At 37.6% G+C, this 21,755-nt stretch overlaps 1 pseudogene across 1 annotated transcript; it reads right to left on the bottom strand.

The window, feature by feature from the left end:
• Window positions 1-12,097: 12,097 nt before the first annotated feature.
• On the bottom strand, window positions 12,098-13,914 carry LOC105508259 (annotated as a pseudogene). The gene has a single exon (XR_001001230.1). The product of XR_001001230.1 is annotated as a mitotic checkpoint protein BUB3 pseudogene (transcript).
• Window positions 13,915-21,755: the final 7,841 nt, after the last annotated feature.

Below are 21,755 nucleotides of genomic sequence, written 5' to 3'. Positions count from 1 at the left end.
TTCCTTCCTTCCTTCCTTCCTTCCTTCCTTCTTTTTTTTTTTTTGACTGAGTCTCACTCTGTCACCCAGGCTGGAGTACACTGCAACCTCCGCCTCCTGGGTTCAAGCAATTCTCTTGCCTCAGTCTTCCAAGTAGCTGTGACTACAGGCGTGTGCCACCACGCCCGGCTAATTTTTTGTATTTTTAGTAGAGATGGGGTTTCACCGTCTTAGCCAGGATGGTCTCAATCTCCTGACCTGGTGATCCACCCACCTCGGCCTCTGAAAGTGCTGGGATTACAGGCATGAGCCACCATGCCCGGCCAGGTGATTTCCTTTGAAGGCAGAAATTTTATGATTTGCATTCAAATGTAGAAGGAGATCTTTAAAATTTACCAAACTTCTGAATTATGATTTTAAAGATAAACAACCAGAACTTTGTTTCACATTTGCTTTTCTAGTAGATTGTTTATGTATTCTTTCTTTGTATTTCAAGATAATATGAGGCTTTCTCCACTACTACATTGTCTTACTTACTAATGATGAATGTATCTGTTAGACAGTATTTGGAAGAGAGGTTCACACAGATCTAGAAGTATTAGGCAATATGTAAGTTTTGTGAAAATTAATGTGAGAGCAGGGAGCATTGCTTTGTAATCCTGGTTTCTCTTCACAGAGACTATGGAAGGATTTTTGTATAAAGAAATAAAGAAAGCATCAAGAATTCTCATGGAATTGAGCAGAATTTGAAAATATCCTTTCAAACAAAGGAGTGAAATTTAATACAAAGTCAATGGACTTTGTAGTCCCAGCTACTTGGGAGGCTGAAATGAGACAATCACTTGAACCCAGGAGTTGGAGGTGGCAGTGAGCTGAGATCACGCCTATACTCCCGCCTGGGTGACAGAGCAAGAGTCTGTCTCAAAAAAAAAAAAGAAAAAGAAAAGAAAAGAAAAATGAGTAAAAGCAAAATAAATAAAAGGTAACATGAGACATACTGAGTAAGAAATTTACACCACTTTCCAAAGCTGTGCTGTCCAGTAGAAATATAATGTAAGCCACAAATGTGAGACACATAAGTAATTTCAAATTACAAATTGAACAGAGTCAATGGACTTTGTATTCTCCCTTTTGTGTACAATATATAGATTTGGTCTTGTTTTTTTACTGCAAGGTACAATTTTAGCAATAAAAACCAATAAAATTACACAAATACTTTTTTTTTTTTTGAGACGAAGTCTCGCTGTGTCACCCAGGCTGGAGTGCAATGGCATGATTTTGGCTCACTGCAACCTCTGCCTCCCGGCTCACTGCAACCTCCACCTCCCAGTTTCAAGCAATTCTCCTGCCTCAGCCTCCGAGTAGCTGGGATTAACAGGTATGCACCATCATGCATGGCCAATTTTTGTATTTTTGGTAGAGACGAGGTTTTACTATGTTGGCTAGGGGAAATACCTTTTCTATAACAACTCAAAACCAAGTGTTATATAAATTAAGAGTACAGGTGCATATTTAACAGATGTGTTTAAGACCTAAGATGATTTCCTGCTTTTCAGATCCTAAATTTAGCATAGTTTATCAGCCCCACTTTAAACAGGCCTCGTTGAAGGAGACTGAGAAATAGAACTCAGTAGGAATAAGTCATGATAAAAGTATCTACTGGGACAAGTGATGGGAGGAAATCTAGAATTACTATGCAACATAATCAGTTCTGTGAAAATAAATGCAGAAAACTAAGCTTGTTTAAAACGTATCTTTCTTTACTCCAGAAAGAAAAAGAAGACCCGTTAAAAAATCTTGCTTTTGTAAAGATAAAATATTTTCAATATTTTCTATCAAATTTGAGAAAAGAAAGTCTTGATGTAGAAGGCCAGATATGAGAGAATGTTGAGTTATTCTTGGTAATGAGGGGTAGCAAGCAAGAATCATGCCAGCACTCAATACCAAATTACACAAGAAAATTTGACTATAAAAACATGAACAGAGCAGCCATCTGAATTATAATTTTTGCAGTATTTGGCATTTCTGAGACATTCATGGTGGCTTACATGGAAACACATTATAAAATACTTCCAATAAGATTTTAAGCCACCTTTACCTGAAGGTAGGATTAAATATTACCTTGCCAGTTTAATATTAACCAAATTTGCCTGATGCAGTGGCTCACACCTGCAATCCCAGCACTTTGTGAGGCTGAGACAGGTGGATCACTGAAGGTCAGGAGTTCGAAACCAACCTGGGAAACATGGTGAAACCCTTTCTCTACTAATAATATAAAACATTAGCTGGGCATAGTAGTGGGCACCTGTAATCTCAGCTTGTTGGGAGGCTGAGGCAGGAGAATCACTTGAACCTGAGAGGCAGAGGCTGCAGTGAGCTGAGATCACGCCACTGCACTCCAGTCTGGACAATAGAACAAGAGTCTGTCTTAAAAAAAAAAAAAAAGTTGAAGATCAATTTTTCCCTAGTTCATTAAATAAACAACTAATTTGACTCAAAAATCAAGTCTTCCTATGAATGTGACATGTTTCCAGAAAAAAAAATTAAGTCTTAAGTCTTCACTCTTGTGAAAAACTATTTTGGGGGAATCTTTATTTACGAATTATTATCTTCTTATGGTTAAAATATTTACAGAATGTCTATTTGAGACTTTCACATTGTGGGTGCCTCCTAAAGAAAGAATCAGGGATAATTTGAATATTAAAATCAGTTAAATTAGAATAATAACAGAAAAAGATTAGCATGCAAAGGTTGAAGTTTAGTTTCATTCTAGCAAAAAGAAAACATTTTGTGAAAAATTCTTCAAATGCACTCTAAATTTCAGTGGTCATTTATTTATTTATTATTTTTATTTATTTATTTTTTTTGAGATAAGAATTTTGCTCTTGTCGCCTAGGCTGGAGTGCAATGGTGCAATCTCAGCTCACTGCAACCTCTGCCTCCCCGGTTCAAGCAATTCTCCTGCCTCAGCCTCCCAAGTAGCTGGGATTACAGGTATGCGCCACCACGTCTTTTTTGTATTTTTAGTAGAGAAGAGGGTTCACCATATTAGCCAGGCTGGTCTTGAACTCCCGACCGCAGGTGATCCACCCACCTCAGCCTCCCAAAGTGCAAGGATTACAGGTGTGAGCCACCTTGCCTGGCCTTTTATTAAATACACTCCCTACCCTTTAGGTATTCTCTACTCTTCACTCCAAGTAGAATCTGAAAATAACAGAAATATGAGATTTTTGAAATGTTATACATAAAAAGACTCCCTCTCCAATTATTGTTATACCATATGCTTTTATTTTTGGCTGGGTCAACCTACATAAGACAAATTATCTGGAGAAATAGCTTCTTTCCTATTTGATCCCAGTTACTTCTAACAACTGATAGCACAAAATTGAAAGTGGGTGAGCCACATCTGTTGTTATTTTTTGAACCAATTTTGGCTTCGTTGTAAACCTTGTGCTCAAAATTCATAAGATTGCTCTAAACTCCATGTTCAGTATACATATTTGTGATGGTTAATACTGAGTGTCAACTTGATTGGATTGAAGGATGCAAAGTGTTGATCCTGGGTGTGTCTATGAAGAGATTAACATTCAAGTCAGTGGGCCGGGAAAGGCAGACCCACCCTTAATCTGGGTGGGTACAATCTAATCAGCTGCCAGTGCAGCCAGAATAAAAAGCAGGCAGAAGAACGTGAAAAGACTAGACTGGCTTAGCCTCCCACCTATATCTTTCCCCAATACTGGATGCTTCCTGCCATTGAACATCAAACTCCAAGTTCTTCAGCTTTGGGACTCTGACTGGCTTCCTTGCTCCTCTGCTTGCAGATGGCCTATTGTGGGACCTTGTGATCATGTGAGTTAATACTTCTTAATAAACTCCCCTTTACATATATATTTATCCTATTAGTTCTGTCCCTTTAGAGAACCCTGACTGATACATTATGTATGTAATTTCTTAAATTGTGATTGCCAGTAGAAAAAAAATAAAAATCAAACAAATGAATTAAAACACTGGTTGATCACAACAACAAACCGATGTTTCAAATAAACACTGAGGACTGTTTTATGGATACTATTATCTTCAGTTCTAATTCTAATTGTTCACCAACTGTCGCCCATTAAATTCAGGTTCTGGATGTGCATAGTGAACTAAGGGTCTTGCTGTATATTGTATACTCTGGTTCTGTAATATAATTCCAATTGCGACAGAAACATCTCTCCCTAGGTTTATTATGTAGTAAATGTACCCATGCAAAAGCATGATGGAAAAAGAGTGGGTTAAATGTAAAATCGAGCTCTAAATGGTGCAAGTGTAGACAGGGTCCTGCAATTGATTTCCTGAAATACTTTGTGCCCTTCTTTTGTTTTCTTTATTTCAATTTTTCTGTTTGTTAAGGGGCAGTTATATTCAAACACTTTCTAGTTAATACATTAGTTGTAAGGAGTAATGGACCCTCATTAGTTGCAAAGAGAAAGACATATCTATTGGCAAAAAGAATTGATGAAATCAAATAGATAAGAAGCCAAGTATGTTTCTGAGTGAGTGATATTGATAAAACACAGCAGGGACCAAAAGAGACTGCGGCTTCTTGAGGCTTGGGTCTCTAAACTTTCTTGCATGAAAAGCAGGCTGGGACTGTACGTTGGCTCCCAGTGAGACCATGATCTCCAACATTCTTTTCAGATGTAGCCAAAGAGGAAAATGGAAAAGAAAGACTTCCTAGAGGGCAAAGCTAAGCCCTATGGAGAACAATGAACTGTAGAGGCATTCCTGGGGGTGGGTTCAGAGAATTATCAAGGAACTTCCCCCACCCTCAGGGAAATAGAGGTTGCTTACAACTTCCCAGTGGGATTTCAAACTTTTACAGACCATGACTGTTGTATCTCCTGGTCTTCTCTCTTCCAAATGCCAATACTTATTGCGTTTATCCTGAGCCTGCTCAGTCACTGTATATTGGACGTGCATGGGGTCAATAAATGATATAGTTTGCATCTGTGTCCCCACTGAAATCTCATGTTGAATTGTAATCCTCAGTGTTGGAGGTGGGGCCTGGTGGGAGGTGATTGCATCATGGGGATGAATTTATCATGAATAGCTTAATACCATCTCCTTGGTGCCATTCTCATGACAGGGAGTGAGTTCTTGTGAGATCTGGCTGTTTAAAAATGTGTGGCACCTCCCCCGCCTTTCTTGCTCCTGCTTTTGCCGGGTGATGTGACTGTACCCCCTTTGCCTTCTGCCATGACTGGAAGCTTCCTGAGGCCTCCCTGAAGCAGATGCTGCTGTACTTCCTGTACAGCCTGTAGAACCGGGAACAACTAAACATCTTTTCTTGCAAATTACCCAGTCTCAGGTATTTTTTAATAGCAATGCAAGAACAGCCTAACACTAAAACTTATTCATAGGTCTCTAGACCAACGTAAAGACTGTCATAAACTCCCACTCTTCATTGAGCTTGGTGCCATGAATAATAGGGTTATCTCCTATGGGGGTAGGTAAGTGTGTTCTGTAGGTGGGCACTGAAGGGAAGTATTTGTAATATGTGCTATCCTTCCCTGGAAGCAGATTATACATTCCCAGCCTATTGATGTCAGGCTCATACATGTGACTTTCTCTGGCCAGTGAAAGAGGTGACATGAAAAGAACCACAGCTGAAGCTGACCCTGAAGGGCATAAAGCACAAGCAAGAAATAAACACTGGAGTCACTTGTTATAGCAGTGCAGTTGCCTGTCCTGATAATATATACTAATTATGGTATTTAGTAAACATTTATTGAATTATCGTCATATGCCAGTCACTTGAGGTGCAAAGTGGTCTGAGGAAAGAACAATTGCAGCAGAGCAAATGGGCAACTAGTTATTCCCTGCCTAAGTGCAAAATATGTGCTGAGCATTCAGGATATGGAACTAGAAAAATAAATGCATTTATATTGTTTAGTATCAATCATATATACAGTTGTGTGTGCATGTATTTCATATATAGTATATCTGCTTAACTATATCAGAAGTTCACTCTTTAGACTTGTAATAAAGCTTCATTGCACCATTTTAAAAAAAGAAAAAAACATGCAAAAGCATCCCTAGAGCAGCGGGCAAGCCTGGCTGCCTTTGTTGCTGCTATTTTCAGCCTGCCCTGCTTCTGTCAGACTGGGTCAGCACTGAATGCCAGGGGCAAGATGGTGTCCTTGGCAGGAGCAAGGCCATGAGGCAGAGAGGTTTTAAAAAGAATGCATGCCTAAAGGACTAAGAGGATGTGTAATGAAGTAATTCTTACTTTGGGAGCAATTGTGTTGTGAACTCTTAAATGTCAAAAGACTGAATTGAGGAGATACCACAAATACCCTTGATCAACTGAAATAAGAACAATCAACCACCTCGGCCCTTCTTTCAAAGCATTTTAGCCTGGGCACTGTAGTGCTGATGGTGCGTACTCCATAAAGGTCAGTGCTCACTAGATCTTTATTTGGAAAGATTATCTAAGCATCAAAATGTCTTACATTTCAATTTAAGTGACAAGGTCAGAAGGAAATCCTGAACTACAGATTAAATGAATGCCTCAGAAGGATAAGAGAGAATAATTTTGATTCTTGGGTTAGCAGAATCATTTCCAGAATTCATTAATTCACATTTCCAGAATTGTGAATTAACGGTGATACATTCTAAAAAAGCATTGCTTTTTTGTTTGTCTGTTCCTTAAGGTTTTGCTAAGGAATTGGGATGATTATTATATAGTTTCTTGAATCTAGGTGAAGGGTGAAAGATGTAATCTGATATCCTCAATCAGAGCCTTCCTAGATTTAGTACTGGCCAGGGTCTGCTGATACAGTTCCAAGGGCAATTCCAGATGAAGTGGAAGTTAGACTCAATTATTGCCCATACTCCTAGTTTGTACATTGACTTCTTCAGAATTGGTCATCACCATATCATATACATGCCTAATCAGCTTTTTAAAAATTATTATTTTCAATGCTCCTTTACAGTAAGTATTGTCCTGGAACAGGTTATATTTCATGTACCTCCAAAGATAAGCCTCAGATCACCTGGCAGGTCTTAACACATAAGTCTGAAGTCTGAATTTTGCATGTCTAAACTGCATAAACACCAGGCAATTGTTTATTTCTTGTCCCTGGTTCTGGAAAAGTCAAGTCTTTTTTGATAGGCCTTCATTTGAGAGCCCAAGCTGCAGACTCCAATTGTGATCTCTCTGCGTACCGGAACATTGAAGTGTTTCTCCCACACAAAGGTCATAACCAGCCCCTCTTCAAATTGTCCTCTTCTTTTGATCAGTTTTTGCAGAAGGTCTCTCCCCTTGTAATTGTGATCCCATTCATTCATGTGTTTGTTTGTTAATTCACTGGGAGCAAAGCAGTTTATACCAAACTGGTTTCCTTCAAACAAGTTTTCTTCTTTCCACGCTGCTTTTGCTCTGCTTTCTGTCTCTGTCTCTTGAGGTTGGTCCCAGCCCACTAATGCTGTTTGTCATGCTGCTGAAACTTCCTAGGATTCTGGGGCTTTTCCTAGCTTGATCCATACTTTTTAGTCCCAGGTAACTATTCATTTTTTTCATTCGTCTTTCTTAATAATTTGGCAGGGAAATCCTAAGAAGACAGGAATCTTTCATTTGTTCTTCTTTATAAATCAAGGCTCTTTTCCTTTTTAATGTATTTTAAAAGGAATCTTCCCTTAATTCATCCTGGGTTTCTTTTAGCTTTGGCTTCTGCTTCCAGTGTTTTTCTCGCTAGTTGACCTAGTCTTTTAATTCATTTTGATTTCATTCTGTCCAGAACTATAAAAATTGGTTGAAGGAGTCATGTAATTTTACTTTAATTTCCTTGTGGACAGGGTGAGGTGGTTTGCACCACCTGTAATCCCCGTATTCTGGGAAGTCAAGGCAGGGGGATCCCTTGAGTCTGGGAGGTCAAAGATACAATGAGCCATGATTACACCAGTACACTCCAGCCAGGGCAACACAATGAGAACCTACGTAAAAAAAATAAAAAGTAGAAAATGTCTTTGTGCATGAATTGACTACCTGCTTTTGCATGAAGCCTTTATTTTCCCCATTGGACTACACACCATACCTTGGTTACGTACAAGTCATATTTTATCATATTATTAGAAATTACCTTATTGTTGTTCCCCTTTCTTGAGCACATTATCATATGCCAGACCTGTGCCAAGTACTTTGTAAATATTTGTACGTGTTTTCCTTGGAATACAATAAATAGGCCATGAAGATACTTGTTACAAATTGAGATCAATGTACAAATACATTTCAAGGGTGTTCCTTATTATATTAATTTCTTAGCTACTTAAGTACGCTGAAAAATTCCAATTTCCTAACCTACTTAACCAGAATTTCCCCCAAATTAATACGTATTGACGTTTCACAAAAACAGTCTTTTTGTGGAATACACTTTGGCAATGGCAACCTTGTGTCCATTTTTTATTACAGGAAACCAGGAAGGTAGATGTCAGTCACTTATAGATATACGGATAATTTCAAAATGATTAAGATCCTTGTTCAGTTGTTCAAGTAGTGAAATAACACAGTTAGGAATCAAATGTTGAGCTGTCTGACCCCAAGGCCCATGATCTTAATTCCTCTGTTATTTTTACTTCAACATTTCTAATGTTATAGAAAACTTATTTTCAACCAGTGATATTTTTCTGCCATTTAGCTTTCTGAATTCCCACAAACTGATCAATTTGGCATGCCCTATTTGGATTTGAAGGAAAATAAGATTTGCAATGCTTTGTGATCTCCTTAGCCAGGTTTTCCCTTCACCAGAACACTTATGTGACATTTATCCATTTTGATGACTCAATTCAGTGGTGTTCTGGAGCAAACTCATCCTGGCTCCTGAGAACCAGTTGTAATATTTCCAGGAATTTTCTGAGCCAGTTGATAAACACACCCTTAACTCAAAATTAAGCTATATAAACCTACAATTAAATTTTACATTAAAAACAAACAATAATTTTTCAAACTCATCAATTCCTAATTATTTTACTCGTCCCTATGTGCTTCAGGGTTTTTTATGTCCATTGTGGCTGTTTGGTAGAAATGCTATATAATTGGTAGAAATGCTATATAAAAATGTGCTCAGCACATCTCTTTCCATAACATTGATAACTTGAAATTGACCATGGTGGGGGTATTTATACCACAAAAAAAAAAAAAAAAAAAATACAAACTTCACAGATCACAGCTTGATTTATTGTTTTGTTGATTGTCTAAACGTGTACCTTCCTAGATGGTAGCACCAAGGCACATGTGGCTATCAAGCACTTGAAATATGACTAATACAAATTAAGATGTGTTAGAAGTATAAAATATACATTGGATTTTGAAGGCAGTATGGAGAAAGGCAGTAAAATATCTCTAATAATTTGTATATCTACAACAGCTTGAGATTATACTATTTTGAATATATTTGTTCAAATAAGATATATTATCAAGGTTAATTTTAATCTATTTATTTTTAAAATAGTTATTAGAAATTTATACATATATGGCTCACATAGTATTTTTATTGGACAGTGGCCTAGACTTTAAAAAGCGATGATGGAGAAAAAAGTTAGCAATACAGATTAAACTTAAAAGTATGTTTTTACTTTACTCATTACATTGTGAATACTGCGTACACACACACAGACACACACACACACACACACACACACACACAGAAATAATCTTCCAGTATTTAAAGACTGTTATCTGGTTTAGCAAAGAAGTTACTCACATCATTGACAAACAAGTGAAGTTTTGACATATATATTAGTTGTTTTACTTTAGTCTTACTTATTAACATAGATGAAAATATAAACCAGCACTTATTTTAAAACTATACTTATTCGTAAATTGCAAATGTAGATTTACTATGTATGGATGTATTTTGGCAAATATCAGTGAAAGCATCCCGTGAGGGTCAATTGGCTACATGTAATTTGCAATAAAAAGTACTTTGTAGTTTATTATTAGTAAGTTTTGTTTGATACATCCTTTATATCAGTAACATTTATAATGTACATATACGTAGATATGTACATTTTTTCTGAAAGCAAGTTATTAAACATTTACCAGCACACCACTGGTTCAACTCCAGCCCTTTTATCAGCTGCCGTTGTCTATCAACTCTTCATTCCTGTAAAATTAGCATCTTACAACACATCTTTGCATATCACATTGGCAAAATAACTATGATCAGAAACTGAAGAACATACAATGAAAACATATAAAAATGAAGAAAATAAAGTTGATCCATATCGAAATGTAACAAAAAGACTGATTAGAACTTAAAAATCTCAAGAAAATTTTTAAGGTAAGTCAACTGTGTCCAATATAGAAAAGTAAGAAATCAAACTTAATAAAATTGCTTCTCTGACTTTTTATATTCAACAAATGTCTTTCCAAAAATAGAATTTAAAAGAATTTAAACAACTTAAATTTATTTAGGTGACATTCGGTGCTTGCTGTTTTTTGACAAGGGCTGTGGTTGTTTATTTTTAGCTCAGAATCAGGTCTTTCTCTATGTTTACCTAAGCCTGCTTCATTAAGTTTGAGTTAGCCCATCTGTGAGAGATTGTACTCACCCTCAAAGTGCTTCATTAATTAAATTATCACACAAAAAGTGTAGAACCACCACTCTGACAAGTGCTGTGATGAGTGGCCTACCCTCCAAAGTAAGAGAAGCCTGCTCTGAGGCTGTGGAAGTGTGAGGTATGAAGCCCTAGGAAGAAGGAGAAAAGGATGGTAAGATGCCTTCTGGGTGCAGAAAGCAGCAGGGGAAGATGCCCTGTTGGGGGAGGGAGCACCGCAAACAAAAGGGGCTGAAAGAGGCTTTTGAGCATAGAACAAAGAAAAGGAGAAGGAAGTTGCTTCAAGATAAGGTCAGAGAGGTAGGACGGCTCAGATCTACATGTAAACACGTTAACAGTATTCTATTTTACCTTGGGAGCTGTTAAAAGTGAACTAAATACGACCCAAGAAGGACTCTGTACTTCTATATTTGAGTCCTTGTGGACAAACTGCAACCTAGCTTAATAGGTAGACAAGATTGAGAACCTAACTTAGAAATATGCACCTGTAACAATAGCTGGATCTTGGCCAATCCCAGCGCTGGACTTCAACCAGCCATACACTGCTGAGTGTTCAAACTGTGTTCAAACAAGGCAAACGCCAGCCTGTAACCAGTTCAGCTGCTCTGTACCTCACTTCCCAATTTCTGTATGTTATTTACCTTTTTTGTCTATAAATATTCTTCCACCACGTGGCTGCACTGGAGTCTCTGTGAATCTGCTGTGATTCTGGGGGCTGCCCAATTTGTGAATTGTTTGTTGCTCATTTAAGCTCCTTTAAGTTTAATTTGGCTGAACTTTTCCTTTTCCTTTTTTTTTTCCAAGTGTTCTGAATCTCCTTTATTAGCACAGAAATAATGGGTTTAGATCATATTACAAAAAGAGCTCAAACTGTTCAGATACAGCAACTGGGCTTACTAGGGCACAGAAGGGGGAATTCTTCAGACTACTGTACAAGGACACAAAGACTCCTCATCCTAAACAAAATATTAAGGTACATAGACAAGTTTCTTGTAAGACAGAAAACAGAGAAATCCACAGTAATAACTCTAACACATTCCTTAAGGAATAAGCATGTATTTGTCGGAAGCAAACATAGCTTTCCATAGAGAAACCACTTTCACAGGATGATTAGGTGGACCTACAATGAAGAAAATACATTTCCAAAGATGGATTCAGACTTACACCAAGTTTTCACTGAAATGTTAAAAAAAAAAGGCCCTTCTCTGTATCAAAAGAATTTTAAAAAAATACATCATGGATAAAATAAATCTCAGGAAAGGTCGAGGTCCTGTTCAGAGACATACGTTTGCAAATTAATATAAATTTTAAAGTTTGACAACAAAAATACTGTTTGGAACTACCTAGAATAGGCCAAGCTAAGTTCGTGTTCTGTTTTAGTGCATTACATTGAAATGAATCTCATTTTCACTATAATTTTTTTCTTCTTAACCTTAATCACCAGCTGCTGGTCAACTGAAATGGACGTGAGAACTATATAAATGCCAGAGAAATATGTAAACCTCATTAATGTTTCCAAAAATTCATTTAGAGATAGAAGCAGGTCCAAATAGATGCCTGTCTAAATGCACTGCAATTACGTTACAATTATTTTTCCAAATACACAGATACGCTCTGTCTTTTCTCAGCTCATTGCTGACTCAAACAATTTGCCCTTCTGGGACCAATTGTTTGCTAATAAATAATTGTTTACAGTCACAAAATGATATTAGGAGGTTTTCTTATTAGTTTTCCTTCTGCACCCTAATACGATGGAAAACTAGCTGATTCCCAAGAATCTAACCATAACCTCACTTTGTTTAACAGCCCAGGAAATGATGAACCATCTGCTTCAGAAAATAATGGACAGCCAAGAGGAAATACTGTTTAATTGTAGATTAACCTCCTCATGAAGCAGTCTGAAGCAGCTTTAGAATTAGCAACTATAACCAGCAAAAGAAACAAATGGCTCATGAGCGTTTTCCTCTACCATTTAAGGTCCAGAAAGAATGCAAAGGGATTTTTATTACATTTATTTACAAACATTCATTTTCACAGTGGAAACAAAAAATCATCAAGGTCAAAACTGATTCTCAAAACTGCAGTCACTGCCCTCCAATGTTGTTTGCCCAAATACCTTTAATGCAGCAAACCATCAAACATCTCATGCACTTAAGAAAGTGTTTATTTAAAAAAAAAATTCAAAAACCTCTTTTCCATTATTTTCAGGTTGTTATAATTTTAAAATTAATATTTTTCCTGGTTTCTTTAATATTAATAAATCCACCTTTGGGGAGCACAAGTTGTTTTATTATCATCAACATGGCACTTAAGCAAATGAAGTCTTGTCAAGTACATGGTGACTTGGGTTTTGTTTCTTCATCTGTCACTCGGCGAATGAAGATACCATCTTCGGGGTGTTCCGTGTCATCCTTTTCATACATATATGATGATGTTATTGCAAGCATAGTCCCATCATTACTGAAGGCAAGTGATGCGATGCTCGTGGGGTACCGATGGAACTGGCACAGTCGCTTTTTGTTATACGGATCCCAAATACTTCCGAAGCCATCAGAACTACTTGTGGCAATGTATTGTGGATATTGTGAAAAGAAATGGCATTGACTGGGTAAATCTGCTCAATATTATTTTCTTTTAGTCTGTGACATTTGAAGGCATACTTCTTCTTCTGTACCTCAGGGCTTGGGTCCAAATACTCAACGGCCACTCGGCCTTCAATAGAGCTTAATACATAAGCCTGCTTGTTTGGAAACGCTCGTATGCAGCGAGTCCGGTATTTCAGGCTGGACTCCCTGTGCTGCTGCACGTAACCCATGTTCCGTAAGTCTCACACCAACACTGCGGCCTGCTGTTCCCACAATCAGCCGGTCTCCAGACACTGAGAGGATATATACCTTTTCAGGCTGAGAGAAGGTCCCGGCATTACAAGGAGTTCTGGAATCCCACAATTAAACTGTCTGATCCCAATTTCCAGTGACCATCACATTCACTTCTGGACAGTATTCAACACATCTGATAGGGGCATCATGGGTCCCAACAAGATTTTCTTGATCAATGTTCAAATCATGCATTTTCAATTGATGATCTAGTCCTCCACTCCAGGCCTGCATTGGATGGTAGAAGGCGCAGTCCAGGACGGCGCCGGTGTGCTGCTACTTGAGCCGCATGGAGTTGGCTGGCACACCGTAGAGGCGCACGGACGTGTCCCAGGAGGAGACAAGCAGGAACTGGGAGGTGTTGGGGCTAAACTTCACCGAGGAGATGCCATCCTCGGGTGGCTGGTTCAGCTTGAACTCGTTAGAACCGGTGGTCTTGGGCTCCCCTCAGAAGCAGCGTTTCCACTACTCGCCGCTCGCTGCCGCCTCCCCCGCCTCCTTGCCTCCCTCAGAGCACTCTGAAGTTTTTCTTTCATCAGAGAGATGAGAGGCCATTGAGGTGGTAGTGGTGGACGGGAGGGCAGCAGCATTGATGGACATGGATGAGAGCAGGTGTGCATTCTACAAGGTCAATGCTAACTATAGGAAAAACAATTGGGTGGGAGGAGATACAGTATGGAGAAAGGAGGATCCATTCTAGGAAGTTATTCCCAGGTAAGTGAGATAATATACTACTTTAGAATAGAGAAATAGTAGTGGAGAAGGAAAAAGTGGGTAAGTCGAGAAACTTAGAGGAGGCAAAATCACCAGGATTTGATGTAATCTCTACTGAAGACAAACACCGTGCTTCTCACAGAATTAAAAAAAGCCATTGGCCAGGCCTTACTAGGGCATGTGCAGTCAGCTCTTTTATCTAGCAATTGGAGGGAATTTGTGCTGATCAAATACTCATGTGTTGTTTCCATTTAGATCTAGAAAAAAGGCTCTGAGCGACAAGCTTAGGTGCATTGTCTGCGTTTCAGGAACAGAACAAAGCACACTGGCTCAGGCATGAGGAAGCCACACCCCAATCCTGCCTTTCAGGTGCCAATGGAGAACAACCCCTTCAGCGGAACCATGGTGCTTTACGTATCTCTCCAAACTCCCAGATCTCCTTAGCGGAGATGGTTGATTAAGGCTCTTATCTTTCACGTTCTAAAATCAATTTAATGTTGTTCAGAGCCAGCAATGTTAAAATATATTTGTATTTTGAAACAAAGTTAACGTACAGAAATGAAAAATAAAATGTTGAGAATTTTACATTTAATTGCAGATAGAACTATGTGTTCTGTATGTTACTTAGTTTTCTATCTTAAATAGTTTGAAGGTAAACACTTTTTCTACTTTTTTTTTTTTTTTTTTGAGACAGAGTCTTGCTCTGTCGCCAGGCTGGAGTGCGGTGGCGTGATCTCAGCTCACCGCAACCTCTGCCTCCCGGGTCAAGTAATTCTCCTGCCTCAGTCCCCCGAGTAGCTGGGACTACAGGCGCGCGTCAGCACGCCTCGCTAATTTTATTGTGTTTTAGTAGAGATGGGATTTCACCATGTTGACCAGGATGGTCTCCATCTCCTGACCTCGTGATCCGCCCGTCTCGATCGACCTTCCAAAGTGTTAGGATTACAGGCCTGAGCCAACGCGTCCGGCGTACTTTTTAAAAATTTTTTAAATTGGAAATGTTCTCTACTAAAAAAATTAACAGCATTCACCATTTTCCTCAATCTTGGATGTCAGATCTCTCTCTCTCTCTCGGTGAAACAGATTTTCTGATCTTTCTATCTGCTGTAAAAATTCAAAAAAAAAAAAAAACCAACAACCAGATTGGGCAACATAGTGAGACCTTGACTCTTAACACAAAAATGTTAAAAATTGGCCGGGCCTGGTGGTGTGTGCCTATAGTCCCAGCTACTCAGGAGACTGAGCCAAGAGGATTGCTTGAGCCCAGGATTTCGAGGCTGCAGTGAGCTATGATTGCACCACTATACCCTAGCCTGGGCAACAGAGCAAGACCCTATCTCAAAAAAAGTTCTTCAGAAAAAATATGTATACATGTGTTTGCATAGAAAGTACCAAGATATAACAAGTTACTCAATTTTAAAGCCTTCAAAAACCAATCACGCAGTAGAACTCTATAGGTTTCCACTGAAGGGATATATAATACTGCCAAAAAAGAGAAATATTTATGGCAGTCTTTTAAAGTTTGCTTAAATCTGATTTTTCCCCCACATTGAAAGTCATCCATTTTGTTCTATTTAATTAGAACATGATGGGCAAAAGTGTTAACCTTGCCTCAGGTAATTGTTCATCAAAATCATCATGTCATTGTGCCATGTGACAAGTTTCATATTTGATTAGAAAAATCCTTGGGCTAAAATTAATTTTTTGAGATAAATGTTACTGTGATTGTAATGATTGTACACCAGAATTGTTTGCTTTTCAAATTCAATTTGCACCATGCATTCTCTACACATACTGACCTGTTTAATGTTATCCTATATGTTGTAGGAAGGCAAGGCCCAGCTGTGCTGTTGTATGTCAGGGAGCTTACAGAGCAGCTCTACAGAGAGCAGTCATTTGGGCACAAATGGAATAGGAAACAGGAAATAGAGCCTTCGCTATCTCAGTGGACAAGTGGACATACATTAATGATACCTGTATTTTTTCCCTTTACGACAAGGCAAGAAACAAGAAATAATCACTACAACAGAATATAATTACAGAATAATTTTACTTGTAATGCATACTGCCAAAAATCTTATTCTAAAGGCCTTCTACAGATAATTAAGGTCATAGCAGCTGTTGACAAATAGCGAGGAAAAAGGAATGTTAGCTATTTTACTATGATGTAATGGATGCCTTAGAAACCTGGATGAAATAAGGATCTCTGAAACCAAGAAGGTACATTTCCGCACTCATTGTTAAAGGTGATGCAATTACTTTGGCAAGTTTCAAGGCTTTTTCTAAGGTAATAATGATATTGAGAGAGATGACATTTTTGATCAGTTGCTAAATGCCATGCCTTCTTCTTAAGACTCTGCACGCTTTGTCTTATTCATTCTTCACAACAAGTTTATGAGATGAGTCATATTATTAACCTCTTTTTAAGTAAGAAAATGGGATACAGAAACAGTAAGGTGCAGAGTTAGTGCCAGATCCCAAAGATAAGGGAAGTAAATGGCATGTTTTCTATTAGTTGAACCAATTGCTTATAAATATGTTGTGAAATTGTGAAATATACACACGTTGTGAAAAAAATCATCATGCAAATTTCAGCATTTTGTAAAAAGACGTCCTCTTGTTGATTATTATATAAATCTATTCATGCATGTTTCATCACTGTTGTGCATCCCTGTGTGTGTTTGCTTGTGTGTGTGTGTGTGTGCATGTGTATGTGGCTCTTGCTGAATTGCTTGACTCTGAGGAACTGCTTGCTCTTATATAACTTCACTACATAGGATTACACTTCTGACTACAGGTTTTGCAGTTTATATCATCCCAGTATTCAGTGAGGAAAATATTCAAAAGAAACACATAGAAATACATCCTTTAATTTGCCCCTATTCATTCACAAAGGAAATTAAATTGTCTTCCAAAACCTGAATGGCAGACAACAGTTAAGAGGAAATAACACAGATTCAAGAAGGTTAGAGAATACTGAGTCACACGTTTAAACAACTAAGCATCATTCTTGGAAAGCGTTATTGTGACCAACCTAGAAACCTGTATAAATAATTCTTTGCTCGCTTTACCAAGAGGTGTAATTGAACTCAGAAGCTCTATAAATAAGAGTGCTTTTTTGTTCTGTGCCTTGCACTGCCTATTGTGGATACAATTGTATAAAACCACATGTGCTGTTTCCCACTTATCCTGTTAACAGATAGCTCTGTTTATTCTCATTAAGAAAAAAAAAATCTATAGCTAAATTCAAATGAACAAGTTGAACAAGTTAAAAAACTAAATTTTAACCATTGATATATCTTAACTGAATCCTAACCATTGATATATCTCTTCAAGAAGATGGATTGCCCTCTTATCTAAGGGGACTGGTTATATAATCTGTCCTGACCTCTTGGGTGAAGTGAAGGCCCAGCTCTCTTAATCTCACACTCTGACTGTAGGGTATTTCTTCCGTTTCTTTTGTGCTCCTTTGCTAAGCAATGCCAAGCTAATAAAACTCATCTAAGTCAATACACTAACACTTGGTAGCATTTCAAGAGATTTTTAAAAAGCTTTCATTGTATGATCTACCAATGAGGTGCACACATATTCACACTTAATGTGCTCTGTGAACACACAGGTTTCTTAACATCCCCGTGAGAAACAGTATAATGGAGTGATTAAGAAAAGGGCTCTGGAGGAAAACTTTCTGAGTTTGAATCCTGCGACTGGCTTTGTAAACTTGGTCAAGCTTTTTAAACCGTTTGAGCCTCAGTTTTCTTATATTTAAATTTGCAAAACCAGTACAGACAATAGTAGACGATTTTAACCAACATGTTTCAAGCATTTAAAATATGCCAGGCATTGTTCTAATCACTTACATTAAATCATTAAGTCCTCACTACAACCCTAAGGAGCAGGTATTACTATTATTATCCCATTTTAAATAAAGAAGCAGAGGCACAAAGAAGTTATTTACTCAAGGTTACACAAGATAACTGCCCTGTCTTTAATTAAAATGTGGATATTTTGTTTATTGTAGATTTATTTGGATTACTTTTGATTTTTTAAATACAGTATTAGAATGCTATTTATTTAATAGCTGAGTTTTTTGGTGCCCTGTTAAATTTTGTACCTGAAATAAATACCTCTTTTGCTTCACCCTCGTCCCAGCTTTGAGTTGTTTATCAGTAACAGTTTATTGAGGGAATTAAGTGAGGTAATGCATGTGGAATACTTTGCACTGCCAGGGCTCTTTTAAATGGTAGCTGTCCTTATTATTCTTTCATGTAAATAAATAAAAACCAGGCAATTTTTCTAAATAAACACATAATGAAAGTTTGAAGAATTTATAATTCTTGCCTCTCTCTTCATATAATAGAACTTTAAAAGTCTGCTTTTATATCTAAAATTACCACAACTTTTATAATACTTCCTCCTTTTCCAAAACACTTTTATATATAATATATATGATATATGTGCTATGTTATACACATGCGAAGTTTCATCTTTACAACAAAATTAGTAAGATAGGGAGAGTATTTATTATCTTCTTAAAAGATGGAAAACAACAGACTCAGTGGGATTAAGCTTTTTGCTCACCCAGATAACGAGTCATGAAAAGCTTTACATTGTCTTTTCTACACGTTTAAGGGGAATTCTTAGTAATCGCATGAGGCAGACACTTTCCTGCCTCAAAATCTACATAATGTCACATCAGTAGTCTGATGTGCACAATTTCTGCCTGCTTGATCTTCTGTTCTTCTGCAGACAAAGTGATGAAGTGGATAGGATAACCAGGAAAAATGCTCCTCATTGCTGAATCCCTCCAACCCTTTGTTTTCTCCCTGACTGAGCCATAAACACTTGCTGCTTCTCTTGGGAGCCAAGGTGGGGGAGGGGTGGGGGCAGGGAGTTGTGGTTAGCAACGAAATTAAGAATCTAAAATTCTTCTTTGTTGCTTTTATGTTTTCAAGGTTGTCTAAAAGAAACATGTATTTTCAGACAGTACTGAATCCTGAGTTAATCAAAAAATTAAAAGAAACATGCAAGTGTTTTATAACTTATGAAATGGCATTTAAAAAAAAACCCTCTGAGTCTTTAGTTTGTGAGTATTCAAACTACATTATCCTTTATGATTATACCTGGAATACTTAGAAAAATTATTATGATGACTTCTTTTCCTGCAATAATTTAATTTTAAGGACTTTTGTTTTCAGCCTGTGCTTTATGATTAAGATTATCTTGTCCTTTCTCATTTCAGATTTTGATTATAGTTTCCTCATTACAGAATGACACTGAATCACAGTGTGAATGGTAATGGTCCTAATTTTCCAGAAATAATACATAAGCTTATGACTTCTGAAATGATCTACTCACACTTGTGCTCCTACAGGGGAAGGACAGCTTTGGTGCAAATATCTTTTGCAAGGAAAATGGAAACAGCAAAGATACAATGTATAGCATCAATAAATGAGTCATGGTAAAATATTTTTAATCTTTCATCTGAAAAATAATTTTAATTCTACAGATACCTTTTTTGTTGTTCTAGAATTACAGTTAACAACTATGTAAAAATCAATGACTTTTATTATGTTGATATAGCAAAAATTCATTAAATTGGTTAGCTTTCATAGTTTAACGCTATCTAGTATTTGTTGAACACTTCTTTGGTTAGAAGTATCACCCAAAGGCTAGCAAGGAAACTGGAACCAGACTGCCTGGATTTGGGTCTGGCAAGCTCTGTGACATTAGGTGAGCTATTTAATCTCTAAGTCTCAGTTTCAGCCTTTGTAAAATTGGATTAGTAATAATACATATCACATAAGATCTCTGAGTATCACAGAAGTTCATGAATTAAAAAACAAACAAAACAATGCAGCAACATCAATTCCTGCCTCCTCAGAAGAAAGAATTTGACCGAGGGGCATATAGCAGAAGGAGAGACGGAGGCAAGTTTTAGAGCAAGAGTGAAAGTTTATTGCAAAGTTTTAGAGTAGAAACAAAAGGAAGGAAAGTACACTTGGAAGAGGGCCAAGCAAGTACTTGAAAGACAAGTGCACTGTTTGAACTTTTGAATTGGGGTTTTATAAGTTGGCATGCTTCCGGAGTCTTGTGTTCCCTCTCCCCTGATTCTTCCCTTAGGGTGGGCTGTCTGCGTGCACAGTGGCCTGCTAGCACTTGGGAGGGCGGCACGCACAGTGTGTTTACTGGAGTTGTATGCATGCTGACTTGAGGCTTTCTTCCCTTACCAGTCAAATGTCCCTAAGAGGTCAAATGCCAGCTAAACTCTGCCATTTTGCCTTTTAATGCACATACTTGAGCCCACTCGCCCAACTCCTCAGATCTTATCAGGAAGCTGCTCATTACCAGTTTCATGTGTTTCTGTTTATTGGAGACTACCTTTCCCTGGTGCTGGCTGTGACTAATCATTATTTTGGATAAACAGTTAACAACTGCCTGACCATCTCCTGATGGTTGTCTCACATTCCTGGTGTGTGTGTGGTGGGTGGGGAGGAGAGGGCTCCTCATGCCTGACTAGCTACCTGCTATAACAGTCAGAATTGGATAAAATGCTTTGTGGTTACCACTATGAAGCCATAAGATAAATAGTGGTGTCCAATTTTGTACACAAGGAGAGCTCACACTCTCTGAAGTTTGTCTGCAGTAGGGAATAATAAACAAAGGTATGGCTTAGCTTATGATATGACGATCTACCATATCCTATAGACAAAGGCAATCAATATATGCTCATTTGCTCATTCATTTGCATGTGCTTAATTCTGTGTACTCTTATCTCTATGAAAACCAAAAGAAATAGCACGTACATGCATACACACACAGGAAAATATTGAAGGTAATTCTCCTGTACTTTGGAAATATTAGCTTGGACAAGGCAGATAAAGCTTGAGGTAGGCCTCATGTGACGGGTAGGTCTTGAATTGCAGAAGAAATAAAAAGTTTCTATAAGTAGGAAAATAACTTTCATAAGGCAAGCTAAGAGGATCATCTTACTACATTTCTAGTTTAGTATGGGTCTTCATCAAACTTTATGAGGATAGGGACCAGCCCATTCTTTTTAAACAAGATATCTTCTGCATTTAACATGGTGATTAGCATGGCAGGTATTCAACAAATGTTTATTAAATGAATAAGGGAGAATGAGAAGTATGTACAAACCAGTGGCAGTACAGGCAGAAAAGTCACCTTTTTAAGTTAAACCATGGGCAGGATGGAATAGAGCTAGGGAAGGGGGGTGTATAGTTGGGGCTCTCCAGAGAAACAGAATCAATAGCATACATGCATACATATATAAAAAGATAAAATGAGAATATTGCAACAAATTTGATTTTAAAAAGTTTAGATGAAACGAACAATTTCCTAGCAAGGACTTATCAAAACCAACATGAAGCATTGTATAATTATAGATTAGTTCATCATTTTAAAAATTCCCACAAATCAGGCACAAAACTAGCTTTGGGGGCTCTTGTACACATCTTTGAAGATCCTGTGTGAGAAAGAAAAAAATACATATGTGTACAAATACAATATTACACATGAAAATGAGTATTTCTTTGAATGAGAAAATAAGTCATAATAGAATATTGA

The sequence above is a fragment of the Colobus angolensis genome, unplaced genomic scaffold, assembly GCF_000951035.1.
Source record: "Colobus angolensis palliatus isolate OR3802 unplaced genomic scaffold, Cang.pa_1.0 Scaffold16, whole genome shotgun sequence".
NCBI classification, from domain to species: Eukaryota; Metazoa; Chordata; class Mammalia; order Primates; family Cercopithecidae; genus Colobus; species Colobus angolensis.
This window is presented reverse-complemented; position numbering and strand designations above follow the sequence as displayed.